This window comes from Nicotiana tabacum, chromosome 15 (assembly GCF_000715075.1).
Source record: "Nicotiana tabacum cultivar K326 chromosome 15, ASM71507v2, whole genome shotgun sequence".
NCBI classification, from domain to species: domain Eukaryota; kingdom Viridiplantae; phylum Streptophyta; class Magnoliopsida; order Solanales; family Solanaceae; genus Nicotiana; species Nicotiana tabacum.
In genome coordinates, this window is record NC_134094.1 from 89,952,348 (window position 1) to 89,976,849 (window position 24,502).

Genomic DNA, 24,502 nt, shown 5'->3' on the forward strand with positions numbered 1-24,502 from the left:
ATTTCTGCGGAGGTCGTTCGGCCCGATCCAGAGTGTCGTGTATACTGTCGGGGACATGCGACACGATCCATAGATGCATCTATCCTGCCGAGGCGTTTGGCCCGCTCCACAAGTTTGCACATCCATACCACCGGCCATACTAATATTGTAAGGAGAATAAAGGATCCGCAATTCAATACACAAAGCCTCTTACACATAACGCCGATCTCAAGTGACACTGAAGACAATACCATCTTGCTTTAAACCTCTAACTCCTTTTCTGCTCGTCCGATCTTGTGACATCCTTGTCAACACCGAACCGAAATCTTAAATCCTTAACTTTTGAATATCATGATAATTAATGCACTTGATCATGCAAATACGTAAGAGTACAAGAATTCCATCATAACTCCTGAACCACTAATAGGGTAAACACTTTATCATATAACAACCTTCTACTTAACTCATTTCAAGAGAACCATTGCAACACGTGACTGAATTCCCATATCCGTAGAAAATATCGGCCTTAAGTAGTGGTCTAAGCCACCATAACTCTTCCGGGATCCCCATACACATAACATGCCATAATACTTGAATTCCTCTAAATAAAATCAATTACGGCGGCCGTCAAGCCTCGCACGTACCGCCACAAATTACATGCATAACTCTATGCGCTGAAGGAACTGATCATTGCCACCATCATGCCGATTCAACCATTGTTAGCCGACTCGTCTTTTTCTCAATTTATTCTCAACTTGCCTTAGAAATAATAATAGCTCCATTCGTTACATCACGAAATTATATCCGCACTCATCCCGAGTGACTTTATATCACGAGACCACGCTGTTTCAAAATCCATGAATCATCTCATACTTCTCCTTGTGATCACTTTTACATCTTCAACTGGTACACCTATTCTGATACTTCCTTTATGAATCCAAAGTTATTTTCTTCCATTTCTCTAATGCTACACCACAACCTGAAGATAACGCAGAGTACTCCAAGCCCCATTTTATAATCTGCTGCAAAAGCTCGATACTCAACCATACTACGGACACGAGATCCTTAGTGACCGCACATTAAATTTTTGAACCCTCTAAGACCGTTATCGAGAGTCACTTGCTCTGACTTGTTCCCAAACATGATCAACTCCAAGGCCTTGCTAGCACATGGACACTTTATCAAGGAAACACCCGACTGTCTCACTTTCCCTGTGCATTACATCTACATGAAGCATAAACTCTGAGTCTTCTCAAATCCTGAACATGAATCGATAAGGTCAAATATGGCACACATTCCCCAAATCCTTTGCTCAAATTACCACTGATGTTTTCTTCCCTTAGTTGCAATGACCCACCAATACATTGATAACCAGGAACCTCACAAATAAACAACCATGCAATCCAATTGTAGACGGTGGGGCTCTCCCACTTAGTTTGAATCTACAATTACAAAACTCTGGAATCCACCGAGATTCTTTCTTCATCGTTGACATGATCCTGCACATGCAACTTGCCAAATTTTCTTGAAATCCTTCTATTAACCTTTAATAAACACTCCAAACCACTAGCCATATTTACATATTAAATCTCTCACCGGGTAGCCAGTAGAATTCTTCGCAAAAGCTTCATCAACACCACACGACCGCTAACCTGCTCATAAGAGATAACCCACCTGTGGAAATTACATGCCGACATATTCCAACGTCGCTGCACTGGGTGCAATTACTACGAAATTAGTAGATCATCCTGAGTCTGAGCTCATTCACAAGCTGTACTAGTCCATTCACTCCTCATGGGCGTCAATTAAAGGTGCGACAATACATTCTAATCCAAAGTCATGTCGTATCCTTCTTCATATCAGGCAACTCCCTCCTGTTGTATCCACTCTTCCTCAATATAGCAGCTAATATTACAACTTAAGTCCGTAGACCTAGTCACTGTCCATCCTAAATCCCAAATCACTTCAAATTTTCTTCAAGCCGTGTAGTTATCCTACCACGTAACTCATATGCTACCTTGCCACTCTCCTTTAAGCAACTACTCAACTTCTGTTTCTCACACTTGGCCTCCTAGGAACTTAACCACCACAAGACACCTTCCACAAGTTCTTCCTCATCCTTCGCTGTCCAGTTGTTGCCTTAACTAAAAATCCGTCTCTGTAGCACTTGAACCAATAGGTCGTTACCAGCTTTAAACCTTTCCGAGTACCATCCTTCTCGAGCCATCAATACTAGGAACACTGCTTCGACCCTGAACCATTGCACACCGCTATCTCTAACAACTGCTCCCCCCTATACCAATTCCTAACACCCTGTCGTGAAGGCGAGTTGAAGAAAACTATAACACCGGCCAACCTTAACGCATTTAACAAGACGATGACACCACATAAAAATTTAGAACTCTACCACGCTCGAAGATATCATGCTTCGTTACTCCATCAACCCCAAACCTGAACATTCATAGTCCGATTGCCTTTTCTCCGCTGGAAATAAAACATGAAACCTCTAAATCATGTACTAGGAAAAATATTCTTTCAAGTCGTTTACTACCCTGACACATAGACAGGCATTCTACCATTACATAAACACTGTGCGATAACCACGCATGAATAGTCATAACAATCAATGCAAAATCTCAAAACCTTAGGTAGTATTGATACTGAACTGAAATGATAGAGCGGCCTTCCGCAAGGAGACGAAAATAGCCCAATTAATTACACAAGGACAAGCATCCTGCACTACATCTATAGTACCATTAATATTTCCTCGATCCCCAATTTATAACAAGCGCTTCGCGTCACATAAGATTGAATAAGAAGAAAATGAAGGCATAAGCCTCAAAGTAATCGAATCGCATGATGAGGAATCAAAAAGGGAAGTATTCCTAACAGCCCTGTAGCCTCTTGAAGATAAGCATAGATGTCTCTGTACCGATCCGTAAGACTCTACTAGACTTGCTCATGACTCGTGAGACCTACGTGAACCTAGTACTCTAATACCATGTTGTCACGACCCAAAATTTATTTAAGGCCGTGCTGGCGCCGGACACCGCTGTCAGGCAAGCCAACACTATATAGTTAATTAAATCCTCTTTTAGTATTTTGAAATCAAAATTTCTTCAATAAAATAATAAAGATAAAACTCATAGAGTAAATGAAAAATATTTTTAGCAACTAAATTTCTAAACAATTCATAACCATTCCCAAAACCCGGTGTCATAAGTGCATGAGCATTTACTAAGGAATTAAAAATAAAATATAGCATCTGTCCAGAATACAAATTAGATAGAAAAATATAATAAATCTGAAGGAGACTCTGTTGGCTGGAGATCGTAATATAGAATACAGCTCACCTATATCCCCACAATTATTAACCAACCTCTGCGCCCACAAGGCCGCTAGACATATATGTACCTGCACAATAAAAGGTGCAACAAATGCAGCATGAGTACGAAACAACATGTACCCAGTAAGTATCAAGTCTAATCTTGAAGAGGTAGAGACGAGATGGCCGACTTTGACATTTACTAAGGGTCAATAATAATAAATAAAATAAAGATAGAAATGTCTAGATCAACATAATTTATAGAATTTACAATGATTTTCTTTAACCAGCAGAAATAATTATATTCCTTCAATTCCAATAAATTTCCAATTTATCAATTAGCCTCATTTATAGGAATAACCATAATTTCCTTAACAAGCAGGAATAATAATTTTTTAAATTCCAAAGATTTCCAGTTTATCAATTAGCTTTGCAAGCTGCAATAAACTATCAAAGTATCATGTAATTATTATTATTAAGCACGATTTCTGCCGAGGTTGTTCGGCCTGATCCAGAGTATCGTGTACACTGCCGAGGGATGTGCGACACGATCCATAGATGCATCTATCCTGCCGAGGTATTTGGCCCGCTCCACGAGAAAGGAGAACATTTTTCTTATGTGCCTCCGGAAAGAGACAATTTCTCTTAACAATTAATTAATTTAAATAGAAAATCAAGTATATGAGATTTTCATCCTTTAATATTTTTATCTAACAATTCACAATATATGTATATATCAAATAATATTAATTAAATAAAGAATATAATTTACATAAGTAATTCATATATATAACAAATAATATTAATTAAACAAAGAATATAATTTACACAAGTAATTCATGCTTCGAGTCCTAAACTACCCGAACTTTAGCATTAATAATAGTTACGCACGGACTCTCGTCACCCCGTGCATATGTAGCCCCCCACAATTAGCAACAATTATTACTTTAATTACCTATGGAATAATTTCCCCCTCACAAGATTAGACAAGACACTTACCTCAATTTGCTCTAATTTAATCCACTAGAAGGCCTTTTCCCACGATTATTGTGATGACCAAAAATATCATCATTAAATTTAATAATTAATTCTGTGTTTTAAGACCTCAAAAAACACTATTTATTATTCCTCGACTTGCGTGCACAGTCCGTAAAATTTTCCGGAAAGTTTTTATGTGAAAATGGATTAAAATGTGAATTAGACTTTTAAAACTCAACTGAATTGACTTTGGTCAACATTATGAGAAAATGGACTCAGATCGGTGTTTTGACAATTCTGCCGGGTCCGTATCGTGATTTGTTACTTGGGTGTATGCGCAGAATCAAATTTCGAGGTCCCTAGCCCGAGATATGGAATTTTCATGAAAAAATTAAAAGTTTAAGTTCAAACAGTGACCGGATGTCGAATTATGTACAAATGACCCCGAAATAGAATTTTGACAATTCCAACATCTCCGTATGGTGATTTTGGAGTTAGGAGCGTGTTCGAAATATTATTTGGAAGTCCGTAGTTAAATTAGGCTTGAAATGGATAAAATAGGAATTTAAGTTAGGAAGTTTGACCGGGGAGTTGACTTTTTGATATCAGAATCCAGTTTTGAAAATTTTCATAGCTTTGTTATGTCATTTATGACGTGTGTGCAAAATTTGAGATCAAACGGAGTTGATTTGATAGGTTTCGACATCGAATGTAGAAGCTGAAAATTTTAAGTTTCATTAAGCTTGAATTGGAGCATAATTCGTGGTTTTAGCATTATTTGATGTGATTTGAGGTTTTAAATAAGTTCGTATGATGTTTTAGGACTTGTTGGTGTATTTGGTTGAGGTCCCGAGGGCCTCGAGTGAGTTTCGGATGGTTAACGGATCAAGAATTGAAGCTGGGAGACTGCTGAAGTGAGTTTTACAGGTTTTTGGCTGATCTGGGTTTTTTCCCTTATCTGTCACAATCGAACTCCTTGATCGAGCTCCCTAATCAAGCTACCTGATCGAGCGCCCTTATCGAGCTCCCTGATCGGAGTCCATGATCGGACTCCATGCTCGGAGTTTATGATCGGACTCCACGCTCGGAGTCCAGGATCAAACTCCATGATCGGACACCATGATAGGAGTCCAGGATCGGAGTCCATGATCGGACTCCATTTTCGGAGTCCAGGATCGGACTCCATGATTGGACTCCATGCTCGGAGTCCAGGATGGGACTCCATGATCGGACTCCATGATCAGACTCTATGATCGGACTCTATGATCGGACTCTATGATCGGAGTCCATGATCGGAGTCCATGATCAGAGTCCAGGATCGGAGTCCAGGATCGAGGTCAGCCTGGACAGATCTGTAAGTTATAAAAACAGGGTCATTCGTCTCATTTGCCATTTGTGACGAACTTGAGCTTGAGCAGAGGCAACTTTTGACAGATTTTTCAAGGAAAGACATTGGGGGTAAGTGATTCCAACTCGGATTTAGTCTATATACATAAATATATCATTGTTTTCACTATTTAATTAGTGTTTTGAGATTGAAATTTGGGAATTTTTTGAAATCTCATAGAAACAAAGTTTTGAGATTTCGGTATCGATTCGGAGTCGGATTTGAGTGAAATTGGTATGGTTGGACTAGTAATGGAATGGGTTGTCTGATTTCGTAACTTTTGCCGGATTCTTAGACGTGGTCCTCACAGACGAATTTTTAATTAATTTCGGGATTTTTATTAAAAATATAGTATTTTCTTATAGAATTGATTCCTATAAATTTTAGTGATTGTATCAAATTATTTTTGGTTAGATTCGAGCCAATCAAAGTTGGATAATCGAGGAAAGGGCCTTCTAGTGGATTAAATTAGAGAAAATTGAGGTAAATCTCTTGTCTAATCTTGTGAGGGGGAAATTACCCCATAAGTAATTAAAGTAATAATTGTTGCTAATTGTGGGGGCTACGTATACACGAGGTGACGAGAGTCCATGTGTAGCTACTATTAATGCTAAAGTCAGGCTACTTTAGGACTCAAAAACATGAATTATTTGTGTAAACGGTATTCTTTACTTAATTAAATTATTTGATATAAATATAAATATATATTGTGAATTGTTAGATAAAGATATTAAAGGATGGAAATATCATATGCTTGATTTTGCTGTTTAAATTAATTAATTGTTAAGAAAAATTGTTCTTCCTCCCGAATTTATCTTATAATAAATGTATTCTCATTCTGGAGGTACATAAAAAATGTCCTCCTTTCTTGTGGAGCGAGCCGAATGCCTCGGCAGGAAAGATGCATCTATGGATCGTACCGCATGTCCCTCGGCAGTGTACACGACATTCTGGATCGGGCTGTACAACCTCGATAGAAATCGTGCTTAATAATAATAATCACACTATACTTTGATAGTTTATTGTAGCTTGTGAAGCTAATTGATAAATTAAAAATCTTTGGAATTCAAAGAATTATTATTCCTGCTTGTTAAGGAATTATTGTTATTCCTGTAAATGAAACTAATTGAAAATTTATTGGAACTGAAGGAATTTAATTCAATTATTAAGAATTGTTGCATTTGATGAAATTTAATTATTTTTGCTCATGAAATAAATTATTGTAAATTCTGTGAATCATGATGATTTATATATTCTAGTTTTATTTCAATTATTATTATTGACCCATAGTGAGTGTCAAAGTTGGCCATCTCATCTCTACCACTTCGAGATTAGGCTTGATACTTACTGGGTACACGTTGTTTACGTATGCATACTACACTTGCTGCACTTTTTATGCAGGACCTGAGGCAAGTACTAGTGGGGGATCTATCGTCTTACACCCACGTTATCCAGGGGCAAAGTGGTGAGATGCCTTTCTGAGCCGTTCTGCAGCTACCAATGTCTCTCCTTGTATTTTTCATTTTGTCTATTCTTTTTATTTCAGACAGTATTTGAGGTTTTGTATAATTTACTAGATGCTCATACACTTGTGAAACCAGGTCTTGGCACACACATTGGTAGAATTTGGTGTCTTATTATTTTTTTTCTTGGATTTAAATTTTATCGCTATATGTTTAATTTATTAGTTGGCTTGTCTAGCTATAGTTTTGGGTACCATCATGACCTATAGGTGAAATTGGGTCGTGACAACATGGTATCAGAGCACTAGGTTCACGTAGGTCTCACAAGTTTTGAGCAGACCTAATAGAGTTTTGCGGATCGGTATGGAGACGTCTGTACTTATCTTCGAGAGGCTATAGGGTGTTAGGAAACTACCTTTCTTCATATTCCATCGTGCAATTAATGTAGTACTAAATATCATTCTCTTATTCTCTCACGAATGGTGAGAACACGCTCTAATGAGGTTCCAGACCAGGGAAGAGCTACTACCCCAGTTGCTAGAGGCAGAGGCCGAGGGAGGGCTCCAGCCCGTGGTAGAGGGCAAGGACGTCCCAGGACTGTTCCAGTTATGCCGCTAGTGGGTCCAGTAGAGAATCCCATTATTGAGGAACAGGGTGAGGTGCCTATGGCAGAGCCAGCTTCTGTGGATTTCCTATCTGCACCGGGATTCCAGGATGTTATGGGTCGTATGCTGCGGTTCATGGACAATATGACTCAGGCCGGTTTATTTTCGGTAGACCCAACCATATCAAGGGGCAGGGGAGCACAGACCCCTACCGCACAGGCTCATGGACATGAATCTGCTGTATATCAAACCCAGGGTGCACTACTCGTGGGTGGAGCCCAGCCAGTGGCATCAGCTACACCTGAACCCAGGCCAGTTGCAGCCGTTGATCCTCAAAAACTATTGGACAGATGGACTAGACTACATCCTCCTGTCTTTGGGAGTGAGCGACATGAGGATCCCTAGGATTTCATTGATCGGTGCAAGGATAGACTGTACAATATGAGGATATTGGAGTCTTATGGGGTAGACTTTGCTACTTTTCAGCTAGAGGGCAGAGCCCGTAGGTGGTGGAAGTCTTATGTTCTTGGTAGACCAACAGATTCTCCTCCCATAACTTGGGACAGGTTCACTCGTATCTTCCTGGATAGGTATATTCCTCCCTCTCAGAGGGAGGAGTTGAGGTTTCAGTTTGAGCAGCTCAAGCAGGGTCAGATGTCAGTGACTGATTATGAGGTGAGGTTTTCTGAGTTATCTCTCCATGCACTTATGATACTCCCTATTGAGGCGGAGAGAGTGCAGAGGTTTGTTGCTAGTTTACATACTGGCATTCAGGCCACTATGGCTCGAGAGGTTAAGATAAGAACTTCTTATGAGCTAGTCGTGGAGATAGCCTGCAGGATTGAGGGTGTACGTCAGCGTAGTTGAGAGCGGGTTACTATAGATAAGCGGTTTAGTTATTTTGGAGAGTTCAGAGGTGCTCCGTCTGGGGGCAGAGGTCAGTTTGGGAGAGGGCAGTCCAGTAGGCCCCCATATCCAGCACCACCGCCTCCTCGAGGTGCTCCAGTGCGACCCTATCTCAGTGTTATACCGAAGAGTTGTTATGAGTGCGGGGATCCCAATCACCTACGGAGATTTTACCCCAGGCTTCGGGGTAAACTAGTGCAACAGGTCAGCAGCCTATGATTACCGGACAGATTGCTCCACTAGTTGTCCGACCACCAAGAGGTGAAGGACAGGTGGGTAGGGGCCGTCCTAGAGGTAGAGGTCAGCCAGGCAGAGGCTAACTAGTTAGCGCTTCAGCTCGATTCTATGCTTTTCTGGTCAGACCAGATGTAGAGGCCTCAGATGCTGTGATTATAGGTATTATTTCTGTTTGCGGCAAAGATGCCTCAGTATTATTTGATCCAGGATCTACGTATTCATATGTTTCATCTCTATTTTCTCCATTCCTAGGTGTTTCTTGTGTGTCCTTGAGTACTCATGTTTATGTGTCCTCTCCTATGGGCGATTATGTTTTTGTGAACCGAATCTACCGGTCATGTATTATTACATTCTGTGGTTATGAAACTAGAGTAGATCTCCTATTGCTTGAGATGACCGATTTTGAAATTATTCTGGGCATGGACTGGTTATCTCCATATCATGTTATCCTAGATTGTCATGCCAAGACTATTACCATGGCTATTCCAGCATTGCCTAAGCTGGAGTGGAAGGGTTCGTCTGTTAGTTCATGTAATCGAGTTATTTCTGTTATAAAGGCTCAATACCTGGTTGAGAAGGGTTATTTGGCTTATCTAGCCTATGTTCGGGATACCACTGCAGAGACTTCGACTATTGATTCAGTGCCTGTAGTTCGGGAGTTCTCCGATGTATTTCCTTCAGATCTTCTAGGTATGCCACCTGATCGTGATATTGATTTCTGTATTGACTTGTCGCCAGATACCTAGCCTATATCTATCCCACCGTATCACATGGCTCCGAAAGAATTGAAAGAACAACTTGAGGAATTACTAGCCAAAGGGTTCGTCAGACCGAGTGTATCGCCTTGGGGTGCACCGATATTATTTGTGAAGAAGAAGGATGGAACAATGCGGATGTGTATTGATTATCGTCAACTGAACAAAGTCACTATTAAGAACAAGTATACGTTGCCGCGTATTGATGATATATTTGACCAGTTGCAGGGTGCTAGGGTGTTCTCTAAGATCGACTTGAGGTCGGGGTACCATCAGTTGAAGATTGGGGATTCAGATGTTCCGAGGACTGCTTTTCGGACTAGATATGGTCATTATGAGTTTCTGGTGATGTCCTTCGGATTAACTAACGCCCCAGCAGCGTTTATGGATTTGATGAACAGGGTATTCAGGTCATATATTGATTCGTTTGTCATTATCTTCATTGATGACATCTTGATCTACTCGCGCAGTAAGGAGGAACACGAGCAACATATGAGAGTAGTGCTTCAGACATTACGGGAACAAAAGCTATATGCTAAGTTCTCCAAATGTGAGTTCTGGCTAGAGTCTGTAGCATTTTTGGGGCATATTGTATCGGGCGAAGGTATTAAGGTTGATCCCAAAAAGATTGAAGCAATTCAGAATTGGCATCGTCTCACTTCGGTGACTGAGATCAGGAGTTTCCTGGGTTTAGCTGGTTATTATCCTTGGTTCGTGGAAGGTTTTTGATCTATTGCAGCACCTTTGACCAAATTAACCCAGAAGGGTGCTCCATTCCGATAGTCCGATGATTGTGAGGTGAGCTTTCAGAAGCTCAAGACAGCATTGACCACAACACCAGTGTTAGTGTTGCCTTCCGGTTCAGGGATGTATACAGTATATTGTGACGCTTCACGCGTTGGCTTGGGTTGTGTATTGATGCAGGAAGGGCGAGTTATTACATATGCTTCACGTCAGATGAAGCTCCACAAGAAGAATTATTCAGTACATGATTTGGAGTTAGCTGTGATTGTTCACGCTCTAAAGATTTGGAGGCATTATCTTTATGGGGTGTCTTGTGAAGTTTACACTAATCATCGCAGTTTGCAGCATTTGTTCAAGCAAAGGGACCTAAATCTGAGACAACACAGATGGCTTGAGTTACTAAAATATTATGATATTACTATCCTGTAGCATCCGAGAAAAGCAAATGTGGTTGCAGACGCCTTGAGTAGAAAGGCAGAGAGTATGGGTAGTTTGGCTTTCATTTCAGTAGAGGAGAGGCCATTAGCTTTGGCTATTCAGTCCTTGGCCAACAGACTTGTGTGGCTCGACATTTCAGAGCCCAGCCTAGTTCTTGCATGAGTTGTAGCTCAGTCTTCACTATTTGAACATATCAAGGCTCGCTAGTATGATGATCCACACTTAATGGTTCTTCGAGAAACGGTACTACGGGGTGGTGCTAAGGAAGTTTCTATTGGAGCGGATGTTGTTCTGCGATTCCAAGAGCGTCTATGTGTTCCTAATGTGGATAGACTGAGGAAAAAGATCCTAGAGGAAGCACATAGTTCTCGGTATTCTATTCATCCAGGTGCTACGAAGATGTATCGTGATTTGAGGCAGCATAATTGGTAGAGATGAATGAAAAAGGACATAGTTGAGTATGTAGCTAGGTGTCTAAATTTCCAGCAAGTTAAATATGAGCACCAGAGGCCAGGCGGCCTACTTCAGCAGATGACTATACCAGAGTGGAAATGGGAATGCATCACTATAGACCTTGTAATTGGGTTGTCGCGGACCTTGTGGAAGTTTGATATAGTTTGGGTCATTGTTGACAGGTTGACCAAGTCGGCACACTTCATTCCTATTATGACTACGTACACTTCAGAGAGGTTGGCCCAGATATATATTCAGGAGATAGTTAGGTTGCACGGTGTGCCAATTTTTGTCATATCAGATAGAGGCCCTCAGTTTACTTCACATTTCTGCAGAGCAGTACATAGTGAGTTGGGGACCCGTGTAGAGCTCAGCACAGCCTTTCATCCGCAGACCGATGGGCAGTTAGAGCGGACAATTCAGATTTTGGAGGATATGCTCAGGGCATGTGTGATTGACTTCGGAGGTCAGTGGGATCATTTCTTGCCTTTGGCCGAGTTTGCTTATAATAACAGTTACCAATCCAGCATCGAGATGGATCCATTTGAGGCTTTATATGGTCGGCGATACCGTTCTCCCATCGGATGGTTTGAACCCGGTGAGGCTAAATTATATGGTACTGATTTGGTAAAAAATGCCTTGGAAAAGGTAAAGTTGATTCAGGAGTGACTTCGTACAGCACGGTCCAGACAGAAGAGTTACGCAGACCAAAAAGCGCGAGATTTATCATTTATGATGGGTGAAACAGTTCTCTTGAAGGTTTCACCAATGAAGGGAATCATGAGATTCGGGAAAAAGGGCAAGTTGAGCCCAAGGTTTATAGGCCCATTTGAGGTGTTGAGACGAGTTGGGGAGGTTGCTTATGAGCTTGCATTGCCTCCCAGCCTATCGGAAGTTCATCCGATTTTTCATGTATCTATGCTCCGAAAGTACCATGCCGACCTATCACATGTGTTAAACTTCAACACAGTTCAGCTAGATAATAGTTTGGGTTATGAAGAGGAGCCAATTTCCATTGTTGATAAACAGGTTCGCCAGTTGAGGTCTAAGAAGATTTCTACAGTAAAAGTCCCGTGGAGGGTCTAACCAGTCGAGGAAGCGACTTGGGAGGCTGAGGAAAATATGCGGAGCAGATATCCACACTTATTCAGCACTTCAGGTATAATTCTAAACCCTTTCAAGGACGAACGTTTGTTTAAGAGGTGGAGAATGTGATGACCCAAAATGTTATTTTTAAATTTAATAATTAATTTTATGTTCTAAGACCTCAAAAAGCACTATATATCATTTCTCGACTTGCGTGCACAATCCGTAAAATTTTTCAGAAAGTTTTTATGTGAAAAATGGATTAAAATGTGAATTAGAGCTTTAAAACTCAACGGAGTTGACTTTGGTCAACATTTTGAGCAAATGGACTCGGATCAGTGTTTTGACAGTTTTGGTAGGTCTGTATCGTGATTTGGCACTTGGGCGTATGCCCGGAATCAAATTCCGAGGTCCCTAGCCCGAAATATGGAATTTTGATGAACAAATTAAAAGTTTAAGTTCAAATAGTGAGCGGATGTCGAATTATGTGCAAACAATCCCAAAATAGAATTTTGACGATTCCAACAGCTCTGTATGGTGATTTTGGGCTTAGGAGCGTGTTCGGAATTTTATTTAAAAGTCCGTAGTTAAATTACGCTTGAAATGGCTAAAATAGGAATTTAAGTTTGGAAGTTTGACCGTGGAGTTGACTTTTTGATATCGGAGTCGGAATCTAGTTCTAAAACTTTTCATAGCTCTGTTATGTTATTTATGACTTATGTGCAAAATTTGAGATCAAACCGAGTTGATTTGATAGGTTTCGACATCGAATGTAGAAGTTGGAAATTTTAAGTTTCATTAAGCTTGAATTGGAGCATAATTCGTGGTTTTAGCGTCGTTTGATGTGATTTGAGGTTTCAAATAAGTTTGTATGATGTTTTAGGACTTGGTGGTGTATTTTGGTTGAGGTCCTCGGGTGAGTTTCGGATGGTTAACGGATCAAGAATTGAAGCTGGGAGACTGCTGAAGTGAGTTTTACTGGTTTTTGGCTAATTTGTTTTTTTCCCTTATCTGTCAAAATCGAACTCCCTGATCGATCTGTCAAAATCGAACTCCCTGATCGAGCTCCCTGATCGAGCACCCTTATCGAGCTCCCTGATCGGAGTCCGTGATCGGACTCCATGCTCGGAGTCTATGATCGGATTCCATGCTCGGAGTCTATGATCGGACTCCATGATCGGACTCCATGCTCGGACTCCAGGATCGGACTCCATGATCGGAATCCATGCTCAGAGTCCAGGAGCAGACTCCATGATCGAACTCCATGCTCGGAGTCCATGATCAGACGCCATGCTCGGAGTCCAGGATTAGACTCCATGCTCGGAGTCCAGGATCGGACTCTATGATCGGACCCCATGATCGGACTCTATGATCGGACTCTAGGATCGGAGTCCAGGATCCCATTTGCCATTTTTGACGAACTTGAGCTTGAGCAGAGGTAACTTTTGACAAATATTTCAAGGAAAGGCATTAGGGTAAGTGATTCCAACTCGGATTTGGTCTTTATACACAAATATATCATTATTTTCACCATTTAATTAGTATTTTGAGATTGAAATTTGGGAAATTTTTGAAATCTCATAGAAACGAAATTTTGAGATTTCGGTATCGATTCGGAGTCGGATTTGAGTAAAATTAGTATGGTTGGACTCGTAATTGAATAGGTTTTCTGATTTCGTAACTTTTGCTGGATTCCGAGATGTGGGCCCCACGAACGAATTTTTAATTAATTTCGGGATTTTTATTGAAAATGTAGTATTTTCTTATAGAATTGATTCCTAAAACTTTTAGTGGTTGTATCGAATTATTTTTTATTAGATTCAAGCCAATCAAAGTTGGATAATCGAGGAAAGGGCCTTCTAATGGATTAAATTGGAGCAAATTGAGGTAAGTCTCTTGTCTAATCTTGTGAGAGGGAAATTACCCCATATGGATTAAATTGAATAATTGTTGCTAATTGCGGGGGCTACGTATGCATGAGGTGATGAGAGTCTGTGCGTAGCTACTATTAATGCTAAAGTCCGGGTAGTTTAGGACTCAAAAGCATGAATTATTTATGTAAACTATATTCTTTATTTAATTAAATTATTTGATATAAATATAAATATATATTGTGCATTGTTAGATAAAGATAATAAAGGATAGAAATCTCATATGCTTGATTTTGCTGATTAAATTAATTAATTGTTAAGAGAAATTGTTCTTCCTCCCGAATTTATCTTATAATAAATATATTCTCATTCCGGAGCTATATAATAAAATGTCCTCCTTTCTTGTGGAGCGGGACGAACACCTCGGCAGGATAGATGCATCTATGGATCATGTCGCATGTCCCTCGGCAGTGTACACGACATTCTGGATCGGGTCGTACGACCTCGACAGAAATCGTGCTTAATAATAATAATCACACTATACTTTGATAGTTTATTGCAGCTTGTGAAGCTAATTGATAAATTGAAAATCTTTGGAATTCAAAGAATTATTATTCCTGCTTGTTAAGTTTTTATTGTTATTCCTGTAAATGAGACTAATTTTATAAATTAGATATTTATTGGAACTGAAGAAATTTAATTAAAATATTGAGAATTGTTGCATTTGAAGGAATTTAATTATTTCTGCTCGTCAAATAAATTATATTGTAAATTCTGTGAATCATGCTGATTTAGATATTCTAGTTTTATTTCAATTATTATTATTGACCCATATTGAGTGTCAAAGTGGGCCATTTCATCTCTACCACTTCGAGATTAGGCTTAATACTTACTGGGTACACGTTATTTACGTACTCATACTAAACTTGCTGCACTTTTTGTGCAGGACCTGAGGCAAGTACTAGTGGGGGATCTATCGTCTTACACCCACGTTATTGAGGGGCATAGTGGTGAGATGCCTTTCTGAGCCGTTCTGCAGCTACCAGTGTCTCTCCATGTATTTTTCATTCTGTCTATTTTTTTTTATTTCAGGCAGTATTTGAGGTTTTGTATAATCTACTAGATGCTCATACACTTGTGACACCAGGTCTTGGCACACACATTGGTAGAATTTGGTATCCTATTATTTTTTCTTGGATTTAAATTTTATCTCTATATGTTTAATTTATTAGTTGGCTTGCATAGATATAGTGTTGGGCGTTATCACGACCTATAGATGAAATTGGATCGTGATAATTATCCAACTCTGTCTGGCTCATTCGTGGGGCCCACATCTCGGAATCCGGCAAAAGTTATGAAATCCGACAACTCATTCTATTATGAGTCCAACCATACCAGTTTTAGTCAAATCCGACTCTGAATCGATGCCGAAATCTCAAAAATTCATTTCTATGAGATTTCTAAAATTTCTCAAATTTCAATCTCAAAACACTAATTAAATGATGAAAACAATGATATATTTGTATATATAGACCAAATCCGAGTTAGAATCACTTACCCAAATGTTTTTCCTTGAAAATCTGACAAAAATCGCTTCTGCTCAAGTTCGTCAAAAATGGCAAATGCGACGAAGTTCCCTCCTTTATAATCTTCCTAGGCAGCCTTCGAAACTAGGCCTCGATCGTGACCCTCGAGCCTGGGTGTCACGACCCCAAACTCCCTCCGTATGATGTCGTGATGGCACCTAGTCTCTAAGACTAGGTAAGCCTATCAATGCAGAATAATAATAAATATCTGAAATAAATAAACTACAATTCAAACAATTTCAACTCCCAAAACCCGGTAGAAATAAGTCACAAGCTTCTAAGAATTTATTCTCAATGTCTCTATATGTCAAGGTCTAAATAAAATATAAGGAAGCAACATAAAATGATAGAAGGGGACTCCGGAGTCTGCGGACGCTGGCAGATATACCTCGAAGTCTCCGTGCGCAAGTAACTCACTGACGTCTAGGCTAGTAAAATATACCTGGATCTGCACAAAAAGATGTGCAGAAGCGTAGTATGAGTACACCACAGCGGTACCCAGTAAGTGCCAAGCCTAACCTCGGTAGAGTAGTGACGAGGTCAGGTGAGGCCCTACTGGAATATAATAATGGCATGGTAAAATGTTTATCAATGTAGTAAAATAAAATGACATTGGAAATGAATCAAATAGTATGTCACATTTAATGACATCAAATAATTACAAATAATATCTCGTGGAATCAAAACAAAATTTCCTTCAACTTTATAAAAATCACAACAATTAATCGAAAGCAACTATGGCCATAAATCAATATCAACAAGGGCACTCCCGAGGTACCGCCTCGTAGTCCCAAATCATAAATAAATTCACAATATCTCATTTCCTTATATCACCGCGGGAGCCTTCACAATTTATTTAAAGAAAATATTTTTTTTCCGAAATAGCATCCCGCGTTTTAGCCACCCTTATCACACCGCATGACTTTTAGTAGTTCCCCTACTAGCCATGCGTATCAAGCCACCCTTATCTCACCGCATGCGTTTCAACACCCAGACCTTATACCACCGCATGCGTATCAATATCACAATATATCACAATTTGCACCTCAAGTGCTCAAATAATTTAACTTGCCAAAATAATTCAACAACAATATTTTTCCACAATAAAGAGCTCACGGCTCATGCCAAAATAAATCATCAATAATAGTTTGCCACAATAAAGAGCTCACGGCTCATGCCAAAATAAATCATCAATAATAGTTTTCCACAATAAAGAGCTCACAGCTCATGTCAAAATAATTCATCAATAATATTCTTCCACAATAAAGAGCTCACGGTTCCCTCACAATGAGTATTAAAATATTCAGGAGTAAACAATTTAGGAAAATAATATTTCAAAATCTTTACTACGTTGCTTCAATATCAAGTTTAAAAATGTCAAATACTTCATATTAATAATATTTAATTTAAAGAAAATCAACCTTCAAATAATGCACAGAATAAAAGAAACCAAGTTTCAACTAAACAGGTAAAACAATTAGTAAGAAAATATCAAACAAATTTGAAGTATATATCTCACATCAATGATGAAGAATATAACAAGATAAAATAATTTAATAAATGCGCAACAGTGATCTACACAATTTAAAAATATAATCTTTCGCAATTTAACCCGTGTACACACTCGTCACCTCGTGCACATGACTTTCAACACATTTCAATAATCATATCAATACCAATCCTAGGGGAAATTTCCCCCACACAAGGTTAGACAAGTCACTTACCTCGACTTGCTCCAATTTAACCAAGTATTATGCTTTTTCCTCGAATTTCTGACTCCGATCGACTCGTATCTAGTCATAATTAATTAGATACAGTCAACAAAAATTATAGTAATCACTTTCATAAGAAAATATTATATTTTCATTAAAATCCGAAATTAGCTCAAAATTTGCCCGTGGGTCCCACATCTCGGAATCCGGCGAAACTTATAAAATCCGATAACCCATTCAATTACGAGTCCACTCATACCAATTTTACCAAAATCCGATAACAACTCGACCTCCAAATCTTAAATTTTCGTTTTTGGAAGATTTTGCAAAAATCTTAATTTTTCTTCCATAAATTCACGGATTCATGATGTAAATGAGTATGGAATCATGAAATATAATCAAATAGGATAAGGAACACTTACCCTAATGTTTTCCCGTGAAAATCGCCCAAAAATCGCCCAAGAACCGTGCTCCAAAAATCCAAAACGAAATGAATGAAATGAGCATTTTTGGTCCTTAAGTTTCTGCCAATCCGTCACTAAAAGTCCATTTTTCGTCACTAAAAGTCTACCAGAAACAGCTCTACCAGTCTTACTTCAATTGATCATAACTTTATGTACAAATGTCCAAATGATAAATGGTTTAACTTTCTGGAAACTCGAATCCACAGACTACAACTTTCGTGTTTTGCAATTATTCTGATTCCTTATGCATTGCAAGATATAAGTTCCCAAAATCGGCTGCATGCATCAGAATTTCTGGCGAAACTGCTCTACCAGCCTTCATTCAATCCGTCATAACTTTCTGTACAAATGTCCAAATAATGCATAGTTTAACTTTCTGGAACCTACAATCATACGACTACAACTCTTATGTTTTGCACATTTTCTGATTCCTTATGAATTGCGAGATATAAGCTTCCAAAGTCAGCTCTGCGATTGCACCGGTTGCTGTCCAAAAACAGCTTCTGCAGCAGAAAAATTCCAGCAGTTCCTTTTTGTCCGAAATCCATTCCGTTAACCTTCCGAAATCCACCCGAGGCCCTCGGGAACTTAACCAAATATACCAATATATCCCAAAATACAATATGAACTTAGTTGAGGCTTCAAACCATGCCAAACAACGACGAAATTACGAATCGCGCATCGAATCGAATTATGAGTTTTCAATTCTTCCAACTTCTATATTTTGCGCCGAAACATATCAAATCAATTCCGATTGACCTCAAATTTTGCACACAAGTCATAAATAATATAACTGAGTTATAAAAATTTTCAAAATCGGATTTCGACCCCGATATCAAAAAGTCAACCCCTCGGTCAAACTTTCCCAAAAATTTAACTTTCGGCATTTCAAGCCTAATTCTACTACGGACTTTCAAATAAAATTCCGATCACGCTCCTAAGTCCAAAATCAACATACGGAGCTGTTGGAATCATCAAAATTCTATTCCGGGGTCGTTTGCACATAATTTGACGTCTGGTCACTATTTGAACTTAAACTTTTAATTTTTCATCAAAATTCCATATCTCTGGCTAGGGACCTCAGAATTTGATTCCGGGCATACGCCTAAGTCCCAAATCACGATACAAACCTACCAAAATTGTCAAAATACTAATCCGAGTCTGTTTGCTCAAACTGTTGACCAAAGTCAACTCAGTTGAGTTTTAAAGCACTAATTCACATTTTAATTCATTTTTCACCTGAAAACTTTTCGAAAATTTTTTACGGACTGCACGCTCAAGTCGAGTAATGGTAAATAGTTTTTAGATCACATAATTAATCATTAAATTTAAAGATGACATTTTGGGTCATCACATTCTCCACCTCTAAAACAAACGTTCGTCCTCGAACGGAGTTAGAAAAACTACCTAAGCTGGTGAATAAGTGTGGATAAGAGCTGCGCATATCATGCTCGGTCTCCCAAGTCGCCTCCTCGACCGGATGACCCCTCCACTAAACCTTCACGGAAGCAATATTCTTTGACCTCACCTTTCGAACCTGCCTATCTAAAATAGCCACTGGTTCCTCAATATAAGATAGATCCTTATCCAACTGAACCGAACTGAAGTCTAACACATGAGACGAATCCCCGTGATATTTTCGAAGCATAGAAACATGGAATACCGGATGACCGGCAAGGAGACTAGGTGGTAGTGCAAGTTTGTAAGCCACCTCTCCAACTCTCTCAAGAATCTCAAAAGGCCTAATATACCTAGGGCTCAAATTGCCCTTCTTCCCGAACCTCATCACACCCTTCATAGGCGAAACCCAGAGCAATACTTGCTCACCAACCATGAATGCAACATCACGAACCTTCCGATCCGCATATCTCTTCTGTCTAGATTGGGCTGTACGAAGTCGATCCTGAATCAACTTAACCTTTTCCAAGGCATTCTGAACCAAGTCTGTACCCAAAAGTCTAGCCTCGCCCGGTTCGAACCAACCCACTGGGGACCGGCACCGCCTACCATACAAGTCCTCGTACGGAGCCATCTGAATGCTTGACTGGCAACTATTGTTGTAAGCAAACTCCGCAAGTAGTAAGAACTGATCCCAAGCACCCCCAAAATCTATCACACACGCACGAAACATATCCTCTAATATCTGAATAGTGTGTTCGGATTGCCCATCCGTCTGAGGGTGAAATGTTGTACTGAACTCTACCCGAGTACCCAACTCATGTTGTACTACCCTCTAGAACCGTGATGTAAACTACATACCCCGGTCAAAGATGATAGATACCGGTATGCCGTGAAGTCTGACAATCTCGCGAATATATACCTGAACCAGCTGCTCTGAAGAGTAAGTAGTAATCACAGGAATAAAATGAGCTGACTTAGTCAATCTATCCATAATTACCCAAACTGCATTGAACTTCCTCCGAGTCCGTAGGAGCCCAACAACGAAATCCGTAGTGATCTGCTCCCATTTCCATTCTGGAATTTCCAACTTCTGAAGCAATCCACCCGGTCGTTGATGCTCATATTTCACCTGCTGACAATATAGGCACCGAGCTACATATTTCATTATGTCTTTCTTCATCCGCCTCCACCAATAGTGTTGTCTCAAGTCTTGCTACATCTTTGCAGCACCCGAATGTATGGAGTACCGCAAACTGTGAGCCTCCTAGAGAATCAATTCACGAAAACCATTTATATTTGGCACACATAGCCTGCCCTACATCTGTAATACATCTTCATCTCCAATAGTGACTTCCTTGGTATCACCGTGCTGAACTGTATCCTTAAGGACAAGCAAATGAGGGTCATCATACTGACGCTCCCTGATACGATCATAAAGAGAAGACTGAGAAACCACACAAGCCAAAACTCGACTCGGTTCGGAAACATCCAATTTGACAAACTGGTTGGCCAAGGCTTGAATATCCAAGGCCAAATGCCTCTCTGCTACCGGTAAATATGCTAAGCTGCCCAAACTCTCCGCCTTACGACTCAAGGCATAGGCCACTACATTGGCCTTCCTAAGATGATAGAGAATGGTGATATCATAATCCTTAAGCAACTCCAACCATCTTCGCTGCCGCAAATTAAGATCCTTCTGTTTAAACAGATGTTGTAGACTTCGGTGATCGATGTAGACCTCACAATGGACACCGTACAAATAATGCCGCCAAATTCTTCAAGGCACGAACAATAGCTGCTAACTCAAGGCAGTGGACCAATTTATTTATTTTTTTTTGCTTTTTTTCATGTACCTTTAACTGTCTGGATGCGTAGGCAATCACCCTACCGTCTTGTATCAACATCGCGTCGAGACCAATACGCGACGCATCACAATACACAGTATAAGACCTTGAATATGTAAGTAATACCAACGCTTGTGTCGGAGTCAAAGTGATCTTGAGCTTCTGAAAGCTTAACTCACACTCGTCTGACCCTGTAAATGGGGCACCCTCTTGGATCAATTTGGTCTTAATAGTTGTTCATAATCAATTACAGAATGGTCATTTAACCTCATGTTAACAAAAATTTTGTTGCAAACCTTCACAATACTGATAACTAGATGCGAGGCATGAAGACTTCATACTTATTTACTCGAATTAACGAGTCACATTTAATGCCACCTAGGGGGCACCTACCTCGTAGGTTAAAAATTAATAATTACAACACGAATTTGACAACTATGCACAGAGAATTTCATATAAGAATTTTCAAATAAGCCTAACAGGCATGACTCCCTATTAGTACTATAGTACAAATTTAATTTCACAAGGGAGAACTTAAACACAAGAATTTTCCTCACAAGGATCTCGTCCTTATATAACTTTCACCGCAGCTCATAGCCCGGTTTAAACATATCAATTTATATAAAAATGTGAGGATTTCGTCCTCAGTTCTGAATCACAAGTAATATGCACATTGTGCCAATTGCAAATTTCTATTTTCTCTTTTTAAATAATTTCGGTTACACCAAATCACAACACATAATGAACCTCACACCGGTAGGGCATATAATTCATAATTTGCAATTAATTATTCGGAATTTACATCAAAATTTACCGAAATGAGTAACAGAAAGCCATATTTAGACTCGCAACTCTTATTAGTGACCAACACGAAATGATAGGCGTAGTTATCTCCATAAAATCTCCCAACAGGGGTAAACACATAAGTAGATTATAGAATTATGAAGCTCACTCATAAGTGGAGCACAATAGGAAGACTCGTTTCGATATTGAGAACCGAATCAACTTAAGGAAATTATTCCTTTATATTAAATCGAGGTCGTACCTGTAACGACACCATCTGATGTAGCGACCTTCGCCATACCGCAAAATAAATATATCAATGGCTGGGTCTCCACCTCTAGGACGCTTTTTACCCGTCTGTCCTTCACCCCAAACTGGTCGTGTGGGTGGTGTAGTAACTGCAATGGGGCACGTAGCCTGAGTGCTTTGATGAAATAAGTCTCTCCCAAGTTTGGGACAATTTTCTCATGATGTGCCTAATATCACCGTATTCATAACAACCCCTTTGCGGGTTAGGCTGCTCATATTGAGTCTGTGCCAGATAACTAGAATAACCATTGTAGGAACTCATGCTGGTGGTGCATTAAAAGAACTTACTGGAGCACCCCGAGTAATTCGATGTGCGGACAGGGCTGGCTGACTGCCCGAGCCCCCGCCATAATGATTTATGCTTGCAGAGTAGAATCCACTGAATCCCCCAGAACCTTGAGACGTCTTGGTCTCCTTAGTTTCCTTTTTTCCTCACCTTGAACACATTCTAATATCTTGGTAATTTGTACAACTAGTAGAAATGAAGTATCAGCTTGTAGCTCCCGAGTCGTACAAAATTTTACGATCATAATTGAGTCCTTTAATGAGTCTGTGGACTCGCCCTCTGGCTGTAGGAAGCAAAGTAGGAGTATGACGGGCTAACTTATTGAACTTGATGGCATATTATGACACCGTCAATGGTGAACTGACGCAACTGTTCAAACCCTATGCGCCACGCATTACGGAGAGTCCGGGAAACAAACTCTTTCAAAAGCATTTCTGAGAACTGAGCCAAGTGGGCAGTGTTGCATTGGCTGGTCTGCCCTCTTCATAGGCTTGCCACGAACACTGGTGGAGAATTATCTCTCCCAAGGCAAATTTCTTCTTTTGTTATGCTGACTCAACACTGTTGAGCTGACCAATTTCTTAACATACTCTTCGATTCTTCTTTGGGGTAACCCTTACCCCTATTTATACACAACGATCACAAAAGTAGAGCTCCATACAGACAAATCTTATCACGAACCACATAGTCTAGACTCTCGTCAACAAGTGTACTTACTCCGAAGCACCCCAAAATCCGCAACAGTGACGTCCACGCTGAGTAGACCTTCTATAAATTTAGAGTTGTTTCTATAACTCCTTTGGTATTGAAGTATAGGATTATTAAGGAGGCGGACATACCGCAAGTCCCAACCTTATCCTCTACGAAATCTCAGGCCTTAAACATGTGTAAATTTTAGGGAACCTTTCAGTACACATATATACATTTCAGGCCCAAAACTGATATAATACATGACCCCGCAATCCACCCATTGATAGTGGATGGCGTGAAGTCATAGGTCACAACGTCCAATGATCCACAATAATAACCTTCACAGCTTGTATAAATCAACCAGACTCCAGCGTTTGTTGCACCCTCGCATGATTCACTAGGTGATCTCTCAATACGCCCGCATCTTCAGTCGGAACCACACGTTGAGGCAATGTTTGAGCATCTCTGGCTCCCTCATAGTCCATCTGCGGCATCACGAACGGTCGACGCACAACTGATACCGAGTGCCCAATGTCATACACGAGTGGATACAAAGGAATATAAGATATGTGTTTCAAGCTAAATCAATGCCGCACGATAAGGAGTCAAAGAAGTGAATATTTCCTAACAGTTCTATAGCCTCTCGAAGATAAGTACAGACGTCTCCGTACCGATCCGCAAGACTCTACTAAACCTGCTTGTGACTCATAACACCTATGAACCTAGTGCTCTGATACCAACTTGTCACGACCCCAAACTCCCTCCGTAGGATGTCGTGATGGCACCTAGTCTCTAAGACTAGGTAAGCCTATCAATGCAGAATAATAATAAATATCTGAAATAAATAAACTATAATTCAAACAATTTCAACTCCCAAAACCCGGTAGAAATAAGTCACAAGCTTCTAAGAATTTATTCTCAATGTCTCTATATGTCAAGGTCTAAATAAAATATAAGGAAGCAGCATAAAATGATAGAAGGGGACTCCGGAGTCTGCGGACGCTGGCAGATATACCTTGAAGTCTCCGTGCGCAAGTGACTCACTGATGTCTAGGCTGGTAAAATCTACCTGGAACTGCACAAAAAGATATGCAGAAGCGTAGTATGAGTACACCACAGCGGTACCCAGTAAGTGCCAAGCCTAACCTCGGTAGAGTAGTGGCGAGGTCAGGTGAGGCCCTACTGGAATATAATAATGGC